Source organism: Acanthopagrus latus, chromosome 15 (assembly GCF_904848185.1).
Source record: "Acanthopagrus latus isolate v.2019 chromosome 15, fAcaLat1.1, whole genome shotgun sequence".
Classification (NCBI taxonomy): Eukaryota; Metazoa; Chordata; class Actinopteri; order Spariformes; family Sparidae; genus Acanthopagrus; species Acanthopagrus latus.
Genome location: NC_051053.1, coordinates 14,778,850 through 14,793,912, shown reverse-complemented (window position 1 = coordinate 14,793,912; position 15,063 = coordinate 14,778,850). Strand labels below are relative to the sequence as shown.

Sequence of the window (15,063 nt, the reverse complement as noted above, 5' to 3'; positions counted from 1 at the left end):
CACAAAACCGCTCACACCCACACAGGATAAATGGATACATATGGAGGAGCAGAGGCATCGGAATCAAAACAAATCTCACTCCACGCGACGGGGTCGTGATCCCTCCGAAGCGACAGATACCATTAATCTGACAAATATGACAAGACATGGGTGTGATGGGGAAAAAAATAGGGATGTATGACACACAATCACCAATAATGAGAGATGTGGCTGACATGTGCCTACTCATCTGAGGCTGAGAACAAAGGTAATGAATAAATAACTCCGCTCGTCATCAAGCGGAATGATGAATCTACTTCATAACACTCGGCGGTGATGGCGGGCGTCAGGCTTTCTTGAACCCCTTGATGAAAACGTGGCCCGTGAAATGTGTTCACGCGATGTCATTGCCCTCCGCCGTCTCCTCGGTCGCCCCGTCCCACCCGTTCTATTATTTCAGAGCGGCAGTAAATTAAGCAGGAAGGGGCCTGTTGTCTGATTCTGTCTGCGAGACACTGTGCTCCTTTAATAAGGCTTTCCCAAAGGCTGAGTTCAAACTCTGAGGCGTTTGATGACGAAGGCGCAGCTCCCCGGTGTCTGGCACTGACAGCATCGATGCTGCTTTTTTTAATACCGTGCCGTCAGTGCACATGGTGGGTATCAACCCCTGAGATATAGCGTATGGACCAAGGTGGCTCTTTGCACCGTGGCTGGCTGCCTGCTGCACACTCATGAATTATGGAATTCAGCAGAAATATGCAAATTTGGGCATTAGCCTAGTTATGCCCCTGTACTGTAAGTTACAGTGACTTATCTATTATGTATGAACCGAGGACTGGAGTGAAGAGGTCCTGGCAGCCAGCTCCGCGGCCCTCTTTCAGTTGATCACATTCACATCATGAAAGAACATGAATAGCAGAGGAGGTAGCTCCAAAACGTTAGCTTACTGCCGCTCCACATCTCCCAAGACTTGGGAGAATTAGAGCTTGCTTCCACACTCAATTGCCAAGCTACTTAAAATAACAATAGCTTCCACAGGATTTGGAGGCCCGGAAGATACGTAGGGGGAATAAGCATGAAGTTGTTGCTAATCCTCTAATTTCCCCCCTCAAGGCTGATATGAAATGCTAGTCTGATCAGTAATCAGTCCACAGGAGAGGCAGACAGGAGATCCAGCCAACTCTACAGGCACACACAAACATTAGCCTCTGTATGACATTACCATCACAATGCCGGATGAGTGATCGTACTCGGGTAACTGAATCACAATGGTGTTAAGATAAAAAAAATCATGAAGCCGGGCCGTATTGAGCATCCCCGAGGTCAAGCGGCTCGCTTCTGAAACCACGTGCATGTTCTGCTCGATGGCATAATGAAAGGTCCTGCAGCTCCGAGACAAACACAGCGATCATTAGCTCGGATCAAAGTCAACTGTCAGACACATGACAGCTGACAACTTCTATTTAACTGGCTGCCTGGGAAATAATGATACCTGGTGCTTATGAACCCTGTCGCTGTGGCAACAAGAGGAAGCCATCCTGTTACGCTGTCCCACATCCGCGGCCCTCCTCAGTATGACAACACAATGGTTAATAAAGTTGAACTGAAATTTGAACTCTTGTAAACTATTGATACTATATGGATATCGTATCATTTATGTGATATGAGAGATACGGTGAAGTGATTTTCTGACTTTACCAGAACATAAAAAACATAATTGTGTCAATATTTGTGAAAGTACTAATAGTCAGTATGGTTGTAATATTGATATCAAGATATTTGGTCAAAGATGTTGTGATATTTGATTTTGTCAGTCAGCCTGTTACATTTATTCAGTGATTTTGAGGAGATTTCAAAATATAAAGATACTTTTCGTGTATTCTGATCTTATCTTCGAGATGTGAACCATTCTGCATCAATGCAGAGACAAGAGCATAGTCAGGAGCTTGTTGCCAACACAGAATTATATCATAGTTTATAACAGAGTTTTCTGGCCTCAGCTAGAGAATAAAGCTACAAAGTGAAGTTGCATCGTTGTGCTTTTAAAGTGAAACTCTCATCAAAATGCAACCTAGGCTTTTTTTTTATGAATGTATACGAGTCAAACCTTAGTGTAAAAGCATAATTACGATGAAAGAAGCACTTTTAAGATTTACCATATTTTCGTTTTCAGGTCAAACTAATTTTCAGTGGGAGTGCATGGGGCACTTTTATGCTAGCATCAAAATCACTATTTTTAGAACACTAAGAAGGCTCGACACAACATGAAACTTTGCTCGTAGTATCATCAGGGTCTCTACACATGAACACGAGCATTGAGAACATTGTTTGTGTACACAGAGTTTACTAAAAAGAAAGTTTTTGAACAACTTGTGTTAGCAGTAGCTTCTTCCTCTAGCCATCGTCATGGCAGCCCAGACGTACTCGGGGATCGACACATCTGGGTAGAGTGTATGTGGTTCAGTTGAGCTGTGTGTAGAGACCCTGGTGATACTACGAGTTTCATGTTGTGTCACTGCCATCTGTGGCAAGCTAACGTCTGCAACCATAAAGAATACAGCAAACTTGGCTAATCATCCAAAAATTCAAGAGACACGCTGAGAGATGTGCGTGCAGACAAGAGCCGAGTTGAAAGATGAATGGTGATCAGATCACAAGGCTTATCAAGATTCACACCTCTAGAATTATACTAGCTAGCAGAAGCTGTTTTTCAGCTGTGGGTTCAGTTGTGACGATGTCAAATGACGGGACTGTGAACACGCCACATGTTGATCTAAGATTGGATTCATGACCCACAACTATGATGAGGGGTCACGGAGAAACAAATGGTTAACCACAACAATCCGTAGACTGTCTCACCGGACCTGTATTCTTCATATCAGACGGCATTAAGATGCAAACAAGACACTTTAACACCAGGGCTCGCCAGCCGACATCAAAAATGTTCCACCAAAGCAAGTCCAAAAATGTAGGGGGCACTGCAGAAAAATTAAGGTGAAATAAATAAATACATTTCTTCACATGAACACATTTTTTTTTTTTACCAAATAAGCCCACAAGTCAAAACAAACACCAAGGATTCTCATATCTCGGCAGAAACAAATTTCAATTTCAGTCGCACTTTAATACACAAACGAAGGCCTTGAGAAAGCATCGATCACATTTTACAGCAGAGAGCTCCGAGTTCTCTCATGAAAGCTCTCTTATCTCCTCACAGAGACGCGAGCCAACCCGCCCAGCACAGATACACAAAAACTATTCTGTTCATTTGCATTTTTAACAAATATCCCAGTACGCTTCAGCTAATAGTTTTCATCTTTTAATTCGCCAAACATTACCTCATCAATTATTAATCCCGTTCTCTTGTGATTTTCTCTTTGCGTTTGATTAGGAAAACTTGAGGAAAAAGAAAATGCACTTTCGTGTCGCTGGCGTGGAGCCAACTCCATCAAACAGAAACCTAATAACAGGAAACTGTACACAAGAAAACACTTTCCCTCCCCACCTCCTCCTGCTCTCTCAATCCTTCCCACATGAAAACCCTCCCGACGTTATGGCGTAACATCCACCGACCCGGTGTATTTGTCCCGTCATACATCACTGAGACACCTTGACTTCTCTGCGGGGATTCAGAAATCATAATGCCACCCTGGACCACCATCGTCTTTACAGCCGCACTCGTAAACACTTACCGGCGGGGAAAATCCCACAGAACATCCAGCCCGCTGCCGTCCATCCAACTTCACCCTTACTCACACATTTGTTTGCAGCGCGAGCAGCTAAGTGTGTCCCAGTTTAGCTTCAGATAAATGCCCCGGTATGGAAATAATGAGGACGGCCCCGCTTTCATATTGACCTTTTGACCTCTGTTGTCAGACTGACTGATTCAATCATTTATTCATGTTTAACACATATATTTAATTTTCAGCTTTTTTAAATATATATCCAAAATGAGTGAAAAAAAAGGTATTCACGCAAAATAAATGTGCAGCTCGGCCTTAAGTGTGCACTATACACCATCTCACAGGGTAATGAGCAGTCTACGCTCGTACAGTAATTGTGAACATTAGCGAGGCTGCGGCTGCTGCTGCTGCTGAAAACAGAGTATGTTTCGTTTGAATTTCATCAGAGAACTTACTCCAGTCAAACAGCCGCGTGATGCCTTTGAGAAATGCTGCAGCTACAAGCGCCGGCTCGCAGAAGGCAACACCCACATGCCTCGTAATTAAAGGTGAATTGCACAGTCTGTGGCAATTTGCATCCTGTGACGCTGATACGCGGCTACTGGAATTTCACTGGGTAGGTCTGATACCAGATACAGGAGATGTGACGCTGCTACATCGAGGCTGCATTTCAGCAGGAGCAGAGGGAAAAGTGTCTGCCCTTCGGCTTGAACATCAAGACACAGCACGATGCAATTCCAGTTTCTGATCCAGTGGTCTTCAGCAATAAAAGTAGAGCTTCTACGAATTGTCTCTGTTTAAAGGTGCAGTGTGTGGTTTTGGAGAAGTAACTGTATTCACAAGAGGTCTCGACTTAATGATTTTTAATCTAAATGTCATGACTGAACAAACTGAATGAACAAACTGACCTGAAATGACAACACAATTTTCTTACTGTTCGTACTTTGTATATGTGGCGGACCCTGCCACCTCTCTAACTTTGGACTTATTTTCCCTCAACAGCATTTTTTTCTTCAGTCATGGAAAGAATAAAAATCTAAGTTTGTATTATAACCTCATTGATACTGTAAACATTACAAATTCAAAATTTGCCTGTAAATTAATTGCTTAAAAGGGGCAATACACAATTTTTATCAAAACAAAACAAAAGTATCAACAGTATGTGAGGAAATTTTGCCATCACATCAAAGACGTTAGCAATGCTAACCGGCTAGCTTCCTGTCTCATGATACCACTTCATAGCTCACAAGGCGATAGCCCCATAGTGTTCAGCAAGTTTAACACGCTCCTCAAGTGCTCTTGGCTTTTGTGTCGCATCAGACAATAAATTAAAACTCACAACATGTCGAGAAATAAAATAATCCTGCACCTATTTTTGTTATTAAAAAGAGGAATATGAGCACACACCTTCTGATTTCAAGACGAGCTGAGTCGCCTTCACTCACGATAAGGCACACCTCCTTCTACCCCAATATTCTATGTATTGCACCTTTAATACATTTAAAGAAAAAAAAAACTTTTAATGCCTTTCTATACTGTTGACTCAAAGTTGATTTTCATATGCCACGCCTGTGGGACCTGCTAAACACTGTTCCCCAGGAGCTTATAAAGCTAATTTATTGGATGTAGCATTTTAATTAGCCTGATCAATACTCTATTACTGAGGATTTAAATGTGAGCTGCTGGGAGAGGACAAGGCGCTCTCTTCACATGAATGACTGATCACGTCTCAGGATGTCAGAGATTGAGCTCACTGTGAGCCCATGCTGGATTTATTCTGGCTTAATAATTGATAAATTAATCGCCCGTGAATTCAAAAGCATAAAACATCCTTTTGTCAGACGCTGGGGAGATCCAAGTGTGGCATGATCCAAGCGCGCACGCAGACACACACACACACACACACACACACACACACACAGAAAGTAGAGGAGATCTTGAGAGAAAATCTGGTTACCTCGCAGGGGGCTTCGGCGAGGATCTCAGCGCGCCTCTTGGGTTCGGGTTGATCTCAGGAGCGGAGGATGAGGATGGTGATGATGATGATGGTGGTGGTGCCGAGGAGGATGGTGATGCTGAACCACGGAGGAAGCGCACTTTTGTGCCGGTCCACGCAGAAGAAAAGCGTCCGTCCTCGCTCTCGGCCACTCTCATCACTGATTCATTTGAAAGCAGACACCGGGTGGTGGAGGTGGAGGTGGAGGTGGAGGAGGGGGGTGGGGGGGGGGGGTTTGACGGAGTCCTCGTTTATTCAAAGTGGAGAACTCGACTCCGTCTCCGGCTCACGCAGACGAGCCCGTGTGTAGAAAGGCGGGCAGAGTTGTGCCCGAGCCGCCGCTGTGCGTATCAGACTGGAGGGAAGCGGGGAGGAGCCGTCTGCCGTCAGATGATCAGGGCAAGGTGCTCTGCTCTCCTCTCCTCTCCTCTTCTCTCCTCTCTCCTCTCCTCACACTCTGCATTCCCAGCCGAGCAGGAGCTGCAGCCCGCACCTTAACACAGGAGTCCACAGCTGATCATCTGCTGTCAGCTTCCACCTGCGTGAGTGGCAGACTGATGCTTTTGTTTCAGTACCTGTGCACTCAGTGTGTGTCTGTGGCCAGGTGAAAAGGACTATGATGGCATCTCAATACAAAATGTACTGGATGGGCTATATTATTATATATTGAATATATTACATATTACTAGTTACCTTTGTATCAAAGTAATACATTATATTACACTATAAGTGTCTGTGTAGAGTAATACATTGCTTATTACACGAGTAACTAACCAAATGGCCTTGGACACAGGGATGAGAAGGCAGAGAAGGATCGTAGTCTGATATATTATGATAGGAATAAATAAGTTCTAACTGTAGGCTCAGTCGTATGGAACACAACAGAGCTTATTTCAGTCCACAGAACAAGGAATGCACATGTGATCCAAGAATGTAAACGAAAGTGCGCTCGGAGGATTAGGCTTCATCACCAGGCCGACCAAATACAGCAAGTTTCAGTCTCACAGAGAGTGTGTAGTCTCGGCTATATTAAACACACCCATAGTCGACATTAATATAGTCACGTGTGGTGTGGATGGGCTCTTTGGAAAAAAAACAAAAAACAAAAAACACAACGCTTACCCCAACACTGTCAATCAATCAACGTTGGTCTGAAGTGTGTGTGTTTAACTTCACCACCACGTCAATCAAACAGTGCCGATATCATATCTAGTGCAGACAGCACCGTCAGCAGTTTGCATTTGTTGATTTGCACTTCTTGTAGCTGTGCTGTTTCCCAGATAGTTCTTAACAAATCGTGCTTTTAAAAAGAGATGGGGACAAACTCGGCTATCTGGTGCCCCTCGGTGTAAGTGACACGGATGAATTTGCTATTTAACAAGCTCTGGCTTTCAGCTGGTTTGGTATTTCTTTGGACTATCTGAATTTGCCAGTGGCAGGTGGGAATGAATGGCGAATTCAGGCGAGGTGGGAAAGCACCAAACATGTACACAGCAACAGAAAGGTCCATTATTTCCATTTCATCTCACCTCCATATGCCTGGTGGTTGAATTGTTCTTCCCTAAATAACTGTATTGTACTGACAGAAAAAACAAAAAACAAAAAAAACATTTACTCATATTGAAAATCTGTTTGGATGCCATCAAATTGTTGCATCCTTCCTAAAGTTCCTTTCTGAAAGAACCTACCGATGGAACTGGTCAAACAATGGATGGAAACATGTCACTGCTGTGATTTCTTGAGGAATATAGTGTCTGAACAGGCACGTTATTGATAGTTTGTCATTACTGCAACACTACACAGTATAGATGTACAGCAGTACATATATGCCTACTGACTCCAAAGAAAAATTACATTAAACTGTGTCAACATTGCTTTGTTTGTGTGTGTATTAATACCAAACAGGCTGTGGAGACAGCTCAAATACATGTTCTCTGAACGTGACGTGGCACATATTGTGGAGCTGTTGATATAACCCATATGACAGGTACGAATTAATCGTTTTATGCAGAAAGGTACAATGTCGACATTTCATTCTGGGGATTTGGCTGGTTTGATACAAGTTAGCTCAAATGAAAATGAGTTGCATCATAGGATTGTTTTGTCTTTTTGAGCTTGTCACATTTAGAGATTTTGTTGACCTACCGCGTCAGAAATTTGAAGTGTTTACAGCTGATCTGATCCGCTTCACTCAAAGGGTGAAATGCCGGTCATCACAGAGGCTGCAAATATCCCTCCAGGCGTAAATAAAGCATGAGAGGGGGCAGACAGGATACCATTTAAATACGAGGGTAACAGTATACATTTTCAGACAGTAACTCCCTGGAGGCATTCGTAGTGTTGCACATGGTGGTTGAAAAAGTGACAGAAATGTTGTGTAAGAAAGAAAAAAACCTGAGAATTTCAAACACTGGCCTCTCTTTCACCTCTGCCACCCAGCCAGTCACTGTGTGCGGTGTGTTGTCAGACTGTTGGATGTTAGGACGTTACAGTGATGGTCGACCCTGTTAAAGGGGTCAGTATATTCCAAACAAGGTACTTTTCTATCCTCTCTCTAACACACCTTTCTACTCTCAGGGTGAGAGAATAAGCAGGGTTTGAACTTTTCTCTCAATCACTCTTTTTTTTTTTTTTTCATTCTTTACACATGTTTCGGACACGTTTTTCTGTGTAACAATTGGGGGAAAAAAAGCCTTCCAGGAAAGATAAAATGTGCACCACTGTCCCAACTGTCAAAAGTGTACATCTTGTTTGCCTGTGTGATGGCGGGCTTGGAACCATGTCTTTAAGCGTAGCCTCTCTTACAGCTGTAAACACATTTGCCCCCTCTTCCACTTGTTGGATACCGATCATTGCAGTGACTGTAGCATATGATTTACATCAGTCAGTGAGCTCTCTTGCCCTGGTTGAATTGTATACCTTGACAAATTTTCAGGTAGGAAATTACACCATCTCTGCTTGCTGCTGGCTGTATTGCATGTGATTTCCAGTAGAGAAACATCTAAATATTGCAGTATTAATCATGTGTTTCTGGTTTGAAAGGACAAATACATTAAGACATGCTATTTTAACAAACTCACCCATGTTTACAGTGAGTGGTTCCATCTCCAACCTGATCTCCAGCTCTCCACTGATCGGTATGTGGTTAGTTCACGTTACTTGAAAGAATAGGAACCCGCACTACTCCAATGTTTAAAACACATGGTGGGTGCACTGGAATCAACAAAGAACAAAACTCCAGCTCTCTCAGCAACAAAAGAATCTCAGTTTTGTTGTGGGCATAAAGCGAACGTGTTTCAGCGCAGAGCCTTCATCAGCGCAAATCTTACGTGTTCTGCTGAAATCACTTCAGTCAAATCTAGTGCTGGCCACTAGAAATGCAAGTTTAAGGCACTTCTATACCACCTTCACTCTTATCATCCTTGTCAGTCTTCACCAGACTGTACTTTGTGTTCAGATGGTGCATAGCAATGTGTGCTGTGTATGATACAGCATATTATAAAGCAGTGGTTAGGTGGTATTCTTTGCCCGTTACAGATATCTCCACACGCCGTGCTTGTCCCTGGAATTATTGATTTTTCTCCATTCACCCAGCAAAGAGGAAACTTTTCCCTCCACCTTGGTTTGAAGCAGTCTCTAAAGTTTAACCCGCATGCTTGAACATTACCTTTATTCTCTCCCTCTGTGACATCTGCGTGCGTCTGTAAGTCTAAAAACAGATGCATCAGCTCACAGGTGGGACGTGATGTCTGAAAAAGACAAAGCTCTGTTACAAAGAGAAGGGTCAGATATGCCTGGGAGCGACATGTGAATCCAAAATCCCCATTCATAATGGAAGTGTACGTGTGTGTCTAACATCCCCGTCGACTCCGCTGCCTGCTTCCTACAGGAGACTCAGCCGACTCCGAGCTGTTGTAGCCAGATGCCTAAAACGAGAGCCAAAGAGAGGGCAAACGAAGGGCGCATTTATATTTCAGCAGCCCCGTACCACATTTACAGAGAGGGAGAAGGACAGAGATCATATTTGATTGCTTAAAAATGCATGGTGTTTAGACGACAAAGGATGACAGCGTGTCGGAAACGGGGACAATGAACGAGTCGCAGCCTCGTCAGCAGCTGCGAGGCTGACATGGGAATCCAAATTGGGGTAAAGGAGAAAGTCAGTTTTAGCTTTAATTGAGCACAGTAGAGCCGTTTCAAGTGATGGGGTGAACAGTTTGGGGAGTGGAAACTAAAACTCTGTCCCTCTTAATAAAATATAGCGCTGTGCCAAATAAAAAATGTCGGGAAATAGGAAATCTAGGACCCCAAGGGTTTCTTTCTGACCCTACTTTGAGGAGTACTGGGGTGTAAGAGATGGAATAGTTGCGGGCGGCGCTTTGCAGTGTGGAGATGTATTTGATAATTTATCAGGCGCCTGGTCTCCGAAGCAGCACAGATAACCTACAGCCCACAGCCGGCAAGACACCTTGAGTCACAAGGTCTTGAAGCTCAAAATGAACTCCTTGTGCTGACTCAATGATATTTTGACAGATAAGGGCAGTAATCTTATCCTTAACGCTGTTAACTTTTCAGGGGAGAGTCTAACATCAAATCTGCAGCGTGAGCAATTATTTATCGGAGAATGGATTCTATACCTTCTTCTGGCTCTTCATACAGCCGGTAGCTCTAACACAGCTGTCCTCTCAGTAATTTGAGTGCTCTGTTTGTCGCTGCTAAATGTTGTGTAATCTGCAGCTGCAACGCTCCGAGCCAGCGAGCTGCACCAGCGCTGCTCTGACTTGTCCCACCATGGCCTGGAAAAGACTCCCGCTGATGAAATTCTCATTGAGCATATGAAGCCGAGCGTAGTTTCATAATTCCCCGGCGAGTTGCATCAGCTTGTTCTGCTATCGTTCTATCAAGGCCCGCTAAGAGCGGATCTGATGTCTTGATAGGTGAGGGGGACCCGTCCTGTTTGAGGACGATTCCTTCCCGAGGTACGCTGGGGCTTTTGGACTGCATGCGCCATCATGACTGAGATGTTGTTTTGGATCAATGTGACACTTTTCCCTCAGAGGAATGCGTCGCCCCTTAACTGTCAATACTTTCTGGTTGAAGTGACGAAAAGACGACCAACTTTCGAGGAACAGCGCAGACGGGATTTGGATGCTGGAACGTCTTCTGTGAACTTCAGAATGCAGATATAACAACAGTTCCTCTAAGAGAGTGCAAGAGTGGGGTGCATCTATAACGTTACTGCAGGGATTCAAGCATCCCCACTGCTTCTTCATGCACGGTCGGAAGTGTTTGTTTAAAACTGAATGCTGATTTAAACATGCAGGGATGCTTGGGATTCATATTTGGCTTGAGCAAGAACATAGCCACTGATTTGCTCGGTGATACATCATTACTTGCAGATTATCGTATTTTATTTTCCCTCCTTTCTAAACAGTATCTTTTACATCGCCTCAACTGTGTTCAGATATTTTGTTGTGGGAGTGAAAACAATGAAACGCCTCTATCGCTTTTGGCACTGTGTGTCTTGCCAAACTGCTGCAACTGTGGCATATGCTTCATGTTTATTTAAACATTTGGAAATCAGAGGAGGCTCTTGGTTAACACAAGGCCAATCTGATGTTTTCCATTACATTTCACCTCATTAAAAGTCAGGATGGTTGCATTGCCACAATATTTCCACAGTCTGAGAAGGATTTCTGATGCTCCAAAACTCCAACGATCGACAAGACCATGTTATTTTATGTGTTGCTTAAACAAACTATAAGGAGTTTTTAAATGACTTTGAAATCTTATTTTAATAAGAGTACAGCTAATGATTTTTCTATTAATCTGTTGATTATTTTCTTGATTAATCAGTTAGCTGTTTGAGTTATAAAGTGCCAGAAAATTGGTGAAGAAACATGCTGATCAGCATTTCCCAAAACGCAAGACAACATCCTCAAATGTCTTTTTTAGTCTTCAACCAAAGATAGAAAGAACGTCTTAGAGGAGGAAAGAAACATTTGGGAATTTGACTGTTTCCTTAAAAAAAAAAAACCAAAATACTTGGTGATTAATGTCATGGTTGACAATCTATTATCTAATCGATTCATCTTTACAGCTCTGCTCACCGCTGATGTGTGATGCTTGGATTAGCAGAGCTATAAGCTTTTTTCTCACAGGCAACAGCTGGGACTGAAAATGACAGATTAGAGTGGATTGGAGTGAACTTTAAAGTTGGGTGATAATACTCTGTGATCATCACTAAAAGCGATCCTGTTTGAATTATGTATTATTCTACATTTACATGCATTAAGCAAAGGGCCACTATGTAGTTTTGGAGGAGAAATTCAAACTCTTGAATATTTGAATGTTAATGAGGTGATAATGCAAACTTAGAAATGGTTATGTATTCCGTAACTTATAGATAATAAACAAATAAACAAGCTGTCAGGGGAAAATAAGGTCCCCACAACACTGTTTGATGCTAGGAAGGTGGCAGGGTCCACCATCTATAAAAAAAATAATAATAATCTGCAGAGCTTCCCTCTTCTTAAATTTTCTTCCCCAAAACTACAAAGTGTGGCTTTAAATTATTGTTGTTTTCTACCAGATTGTGTTGTGCAGCTTTAGCTTTTGCTGCCTCCACATAATTCACATCCACCTATAAGATTTACTTCTGTCCTTTAGAATATTCTGCTGGTTGAAAAAGTGAAATAAAAAAAAAAAAAAGATGTTGAACCTTTACAAATGACTCACAGCTCCATTATGACACTTACCTTGGTTTTTATTATGCTTCTCTGTGAGATGAAAAGCCAGCACTCCGGGTCATTCATTATGATTGGTCATGGCTACTTGCTGAGTATCAAGTGAACGCCTCTGTAAGAGGGAACCACCACCGGCTGTGAGGTGACTCAATCGACATGGTGAAAGCAAAAAGCCACCCCATCAATTCCTTGAATGGGAATGAAATACTTTATTTTTTTTCTGGAGGACGAGCTCAAGAGCTGTGACCTCCCACTCCACCGCTCATTGACCTACTAGTGAGGATTTAAAATGCAGAGGACTTGATTATCCCGTGAGCAAAACAAAATCATGGAGGAGCGTCAAGTGTAAACTTGGCCTGCGCTTCTCATCACATTGGAGGAACTGAAGAAAAGATCAAAATCGAGGGTGGACCGGCAACAAAAAACAACCCAGTGCTTTCAGACTTGTTACACCAAATTCAAATTGGCACATTTGTCGATTAGAAAATTATTAATTTAAAAAACACAATCTGTTAATTAGTATTGTTTGTGTTGGGCTGATTTGTAAAACAATGAAAAAGGTTTTACCTCACAGTCCCAGACATTAATATTTAACGGTGCACCTTTAATTGGCAATCAAATACTATCAAATTCTATCAGCCTGATGGGCCATAATGTGAAAAAGAATAAATGAGTGGTCTAAAAGAAAATCATCAAATTATTTTATCCATTAACTGTCACTTAAGAGAAGTTCAGGGTCAAATTCAGCAAAGGCGGCAGGATATAATGTGAGCGGCTAACGTTTCTGTAAACTACAGATATGTCCAAGATTGACATTTGTCTCAAATATGACGTATCACGTTCACATTATTTGCTTAATTGCTGGACAATCAAGGGGACAACAATGTTGCGAAACAGTCACACCACAGAACCATCTCCATCTGTGATCACTGCGATTAAAACGGTATTTGAAGCCAAACCATGATGTTTTCCTGACCTAGCCAAGTGTTTGATTGGCTAAAACTAAAGCAGACCATAAGCACAGCGCGGTGACATGAAAAAGAATTAGAAAATCAACTCAAACAGGCATGAAGTTGCAACATAAGGAAAACGTCTTGTCTTAACTCATCTGTGGTTTTGCAGAAACTTTTGAAAGAGTGAAACTTGCAGCAGGACTCTTGCATGGAGACCACGATGTTGACAAAACAGTCAGGTCTTTTGTTGGCTATTTTAGCAGATAGCATGATGAGGCACCTGCTCACTCCTCATCAACACCTGCACACTGCTTTAATGAGCCAGCTATCTTAGGACACTCTGAGATGACAACAAGTGAATCCCCCCTGTGCGCCGTTTCTTTTTCGTTAACACCTAATTTAAAGGGAGGTGTGTCATTGAGTTTCATGCAGTCAGTTGTGTCATTTAAATGCAAACTTTATATTATTTTAGGTGTCTTGGTTGACATTAACCAAGATCATTTGTTATATATCTGTTATAATTATACCTTAAAGGAATATTTTTCAAGTTTTTAATACTCTTGGAGTGGACAAATATGCTCGCTTTATGCAAATGTATGTTTATTATTATTGCAATAATCCAACACACTCACAGATACTGTACTGAATATTCTCCAGAATAACCTCAAAGGTACTGCATGCTCAGAAAATATGCTGAAAGCATAAGATGACAAACTCAAGCCCAACAAGCAATGACCGGCAAACTGACCAGAATGTAACATTCCTTATTAAAACTAACACAATGTAGTGTCCAACTCTTGTAAAGATTCCTGTAACTAATTGATGTTAATCGGCCTGCAAGCTGCAGCCTCCCATTTAGCTATCTCTGTTTTTCTGTATCTATTATTACACAAGGAGGTTTTGTTCTGCTTGCCATCCACAATGTGACTGCTTCAAGGCTCCCTGATTTCCCAATCTACTGGGTGGGCTGAGGGTCATAACATGGATGCATTAATCACACGTCAAAAAAAAATAATGTTGTTAAGAGGAATTTGCATTAACACGTTATTATTGCATTAACTTTGACAGCCATCTGAGCCATAAGATGTAATTTAGTGAGTGAGAGCTGCTGGTGGACAGTTAGTTAAACTTGGACAGAGCCAGGGCTAACTGTTTCCCCGTCTCTGGTCTTTATACTGAGCAAAGCTGACCAGCTGCTGGCTCTAACCTCATATTCACTGTTAAACATGAGACACGTATACTTATGTTGATCTTCTCAACTATTTGCAATAAAGCAAATTATCTCATATCCTAAAATGTATAAATATGAATTAAATAAAACAAAACAAATGCAGTTTCCTGAGTATTTGTTTTTTTGGGGGATGATATATCAACATAGTGTTTTATCACCAACAGCAGAACAGAAAAAAACATGTCTGGGTTGTAATTCATTCAGTCTGTTTATGAAGAAAGGTATTTCCAGGCTGTCATTCCCTCCCCGTGTCCAGCGCTCAGGCTGAATCCGAGGATCAGCCGAGCTAATTTTGGAGCAGGTGATGTGGGAAAGTTATAATTGTGCTTTTGTTCACACATTCACAGCTGACAATGTACCACCTGCCACCGTGCGAAGTGCGCACGGATAATGTGCCGCCAGTACTTGCCATGTGGTTTTCACCCAAGACCCGTGTTACACATTACGGCGACTTCCATAATAATTCAGCGATGCT

General features: G+C 42.3%; 1 protein-coding gene across 4 annotated transcripts in view; it reads right to left on the bottom strand.

The window, feature by feature from the left end:
• hs3st1l1 (heparan sulfate (glucosamine) 3-O-sulfotransferase 1-like1) overlaps positions 1-15,063 on the bottom strand; it is a 53,816-nt gene that overhangs the window by 25,121 nt on the left and 13,632 nt on the right. Inside the window, exons 1-2 of one of the 4 annotated variants that reach the window (XM_037122603.1) lie at positions 9,326-9,382; positions 5,620-6,151 (exon numbers count right to left, since the gene is read on the bottom strand). The exons of 1 other annotated variant lie outside the window; for it this stretch is intronic. The gene's annotated coding sequence lies outside the window, so the exon portion shown is untranslated. Of the gene's footprint in view, positions 1-3,671; positions 3,695-5,619; positions 6,152-9,325; positions 9,383-15,063 lie in introns of those variants that run through there. 2 more of the 4 variants (XM_037122602.1, XM_037122605.1) reach the window with 2 other exon arrangements.